This window comes from Bison bison, unplaced genomic scaffold (assembly GCF_000754665.1).
Source record: "Bison bison bison isolate TAMUID 2011002044 unplaced genomic scaffold, Bison_UMD1.0 scf7180017864040, whole genome shotgun sequence".
Taxonomy (NCBI): domain Eukaryota; kingdom Metazoa; phylum Chordata; class Mammalia; order Artiodactyla; family Bovidae; genus Bison; species Bison bison.
The window spans coordinates 4,658,981-4,663,356 of NW_011494612.1; positions in this window are offsets into that span (position 1 = coordinate 4,658,981).

Here is a 4,376-nt window from a genome sequence, read left to right on the forward strand (position 1 = left end):
ATTGATCGCTGAGGAAGGCTTTCTTATCTCTTCTTGCTATTCTTTGGAACTCTGCATTCAGATGTTTATATCTTTCCTTTTCTCCTTTGCTTTTCACTTCTCTTCTTTTCACAGCTATTTGTAAGTCCTCCCCAGACAGCCATTCTGCTTTTTTGCATTTCTTTTCCATGGAGATGGTCTTGATCCCTGTCTCCTGTACAGTGTCACGAACCTCATTCCATAGTTCATCAGGCACTCTATCAGATCTAGGCCCTTAAATCTATTTCTCACTTCCACTGTATAATCATAAGGGATTTACCATATGTAAAATAGATAGCCAGAGGGAAGTTGCTGTATAACACAGGGAGCTCTGCCCAGTGCTCTGTGACAACCTAGAGGGGAAGGATGGGGTGGGGATGGGAGAGAGGTTCAAGAGAGAGGGGATATTTGTATATTTATGGATGATTTATGTTTCTGTACAGCAGAAACCAACACAACGTTGGAAAGCAGTTATCCTCCAATTAAAATAAAAAAATCTCAAAAATATCTACACACCATAGCCTCACTAAATTGAGACACAAATTTAATCATCACAATAATATAAAACAGCAAACAGCCCACTGATGTGAGAAGTAGAGTCATAGGAACTAAGAACAAAAAGGAACCTTTGAGAACATCTAGTCTGACCTCTTTCACCTTGCAGATAAGAAAACCAAAGCTCAGAGATTACACACCTCCTTAGCCAGAAAGCTGGGACTTGATCTCAGGTCCCTGACTCTTTCTATGATTGCCAAATTCAGTATTGGTTATTTAATTCAACATGAAATACAATTTAATGTCCTTCCATGAAAATTAGACAGAGTCAGGTTTAGATTTGGGTTATTTGTATGGCACCTGTCAAGCAAATTGCAATTAGACTCATGTTTTCTTCCTAAGACAATGTAAAAAAAAATGTAATTTGAGACAAAAACAACAAAATGGGGATGGAGCTTGTTAGGAGCAGAGTTTTTGTATACTATTGAACCTAAATTATTATTAGTTCAACCTAGATTGTTACTGATTTAAGATGTTAATTGTAATCTGCTTTTTCTGAGGTAGCCCAGGTCATCCATGGAGGAAGCCAATGAGTGAATTCCCTGAGCTGGAAGGACTAGTCTAAATGTGTAAGAAAAAATGTATGCTTCAGTGAAAAATTCTGCCTTGTCTAAAGCACATGCTTCTGGGCTGTCTGACTCTGATTCCATGGAGCTATTTTCATCTGAGTACTGTAGATAACTGATAGCAATGCAAACCAACTCTTTTTATAAACATGAGAATGAATTCTCTGCATGGGAGGGACAGCACTTCTCTAATCCAAGAAAAAGGTGGTTTCGCCTCCATTTGCACATTTATTTCAACATTCCTTTAGTTGGTATGAATTTGGGGTATAAATCTGTGCTTCTTTGATTCTTCTTAATCTAGTTATAACAGCTGCCTGGTTCTCTCAATTAATGAGTCAAATAAAATCTTTAACATGTGCTCATTTTATAGCTCTATGAGAATGATGATTCTGCCTTTTTTGGAAAATTATCCTTTAAGGAATGTCATGTCTTTCCCAGCACATAAAAAGAATGCTCTGCTGAATCAAAATCTACCCTCTGTACCACATCCATTCAGCTTCATTCTGCTTTAAATCCTCACATTGGAAAAAAAAAAGTTTAATTAGGTTTTCCCAGGATTTGCTGCATTCAAATCTACGGGGGAAAATCGAAGTGGAAATAGAGACTCTGGCAGCAAAAGAAAATAGATTGGAGAAGAGATGGAAGAACACATGGATTTCTTAACCACTTAGTTGAGGATCTGAGAAACTAGGCTGAGATAGGTGAAGGCGGAAAATAGGATAAATAACGTCTCAAAGCAATTGCCTCTGAGATCCGCCCAAATCATCAGTTATCCCTCTAATGGGCTGTTTTCCTCCACCCCCACACTCCACATAAACTTCTAAAATGGCTTATTAGCAAGTATATTGGGCTCCATTCATCTCAGGAACGTTTTAGTCTGCACAGTCTGGGCTCCCCGGCTCCTAGGGAACAGCCAGGAAAGATCTCAAGAAGTTAGTTCTTCAGGCGAGTTCTTAGGAAGAAGACAGAACAGAGGGGACCTCCTTGTCTTCCTCTGCTCCCTCTATAACCTGAATCCCTCAAAGCTTTATAAGCATGTCAAGGCAAGGGGACGTGCAGGACATACTCAGCAAGCTAAACCCAGGATCCCCCACCCACCCGCTTTGCCCAGAAGGTTCAGGCTGCTTCAACACAGCCTCTGCTATTAGTTTTCCTATTGCGTTTGTCCCTGCCAGGTCACTCTGTGTTCCAGCTTCTCCATAGCATTGCTGGATGTCTGTTGGCCATGGCTACTACTTTTCCAAATGATCCCTCCACCATCAGCTTCATTACATTTGTCTACTTGCTTGAAGGTCCTGCTGCTCATTCCTTCCAGACAGTAGAGCTTTCATTGGATCCCAGAGGATACTCAACTCCTTAACACCTCACCATCTTCTCTGATGGGGAAAGTTCCTGGGGGTTTTACCTTACCTTACCCTATCTTACTTTAGCTATTCTCTCCCCCCATCAGTAGTCCAGATCCTTGTCTTCTCTTTTCTGGGGTATGCAGCAGTGTCCTAAAGATTGTATTAGGTTGGGGAAACAAACCCTGAAGTTCTATTGTATTAACATGATACACCTGCAGTCCTTGTTACCAGGTTTACCCCACAGCTCTCTTTGACCAGGTGGCGCAGTGGTAAAGAATCCGCCTGTAATGCAGGAGACTCAAGTTTGATCCCTGGGTTGGAAGGATCCCCTGGGGAAGGAAATGTCAACCCACTCCAGTATGCTTGCCTGGAAAATTCCATGGACAGAGGAGCCTGACAGGCTACAGTCCATGGAGGTGCAAAGAGTAGACACAACTGAACAATTGAGCACAACTGAGCAACTGTGACCACACACACACACTCCATTGGTCATAGCAAGTCACAAGGCTAGTCTAGAGTTCATGTGGGAGAGGAAGGAGACACCACCTCTTTATGGGGGGAGTAGCAAAGAATTTTTGGCCATCTTTAATGAGCCAAATACAGTAAAAATGAATGATAAAAAATATTTGCGCAGTGCTTGAGAACTATGTTTACAAACACCTACTCGAAAAAGTTAGACTTTGTTTTTACTCTCATTTTTCCAAATTAAAAAACAAAACAAAACAAAACAAAACCATGGCATATTTAAGTGACTTGCCCAATATCACTTGTCTAAGAAGTAACAGAGGATGAGATGGCGGGATGGCATCACTGACTCAATGAACATGAATTTGAGTGAACTCCAGGAGTTGGTGATGGACAGGGAGGCCTGGCGTGCTGCGATTCATGGGGTCGCAAAGAGTCGGACACAACTGAGCGACTGAACTGAACTGAACTGAACTGAAGAAGTAACAAAATGGGGGCTTATATTAGGTTTCCTGGCTTTTATATTATGCTTTTCCCTCAACTTCTTACTGTCTAGTTTTAGCTCTAAGGGAACATGGAAAAAGTTCCTTTCATTTTCCATTTGCTTTAATTTTGGTGACCTCACATGCTAGAGAAATAGAAGAGCTATGAAAAACAGACTAAGGAAACAGATTAACTGAAACATGTATTAATATTTATGACTCTAAACTGTAACTTCTAGATTTTACTGAATAAGTTACAGGTGAAGAGGCAAAGCACCGAGAAAGCTATTAATGTGTGTCATGAACATGGTTCTCATTTATCAAATAAATGATTACAGACATTTCGAGAGTGAGTCTGGGCGAAGTTTCCCTTGAGCTGATGACTGTCACAGTTACTTACAAGTGTACACGTCTCAGTATGTTATTCTGAAATAGCATCTTAGTTCCTGAGATGAGGCCATGGCAGCCACTTTAGCTGACAGTGAGAAAAAGTAGAAGGGGCGGGAAGGAGGCAGGAAGCAGCAGGAAGGTGGAACAGCTTAGAGAAGCCCAGTTCTCGTTTAGCTACCCAAGCACTCTGCCATCCCCCAGCCCCAGAACGGGCAGAGCTCTGCCAGAGGCCGCCTGGGATATCCCAGGGCAGAAGAGAGCCCAACAGAGGGGCAAGTGGGAGCTGAAATCCTCCTGCATTCCACACTCCAACTAGGAGCTGTGAACAGACTGTGCCCACTCAGGGTGGGGCAGGGAGAGTTTCCTGTTCTACTCAAAGGCACATTTCTTTCCCTGTGTCATGAACATGGAGGAGGTGCATTTGTCTAATTGTCACAAAGGCATCCTGTGCCCCACAGCCGATGAGCTGCTTATTGCGAAGTAGGCTTCAATTTCATAAATTAAAAAGCCCTACTCTAGCACTGCCCTTTCAAAAACCTGTCATCCCTGACCTC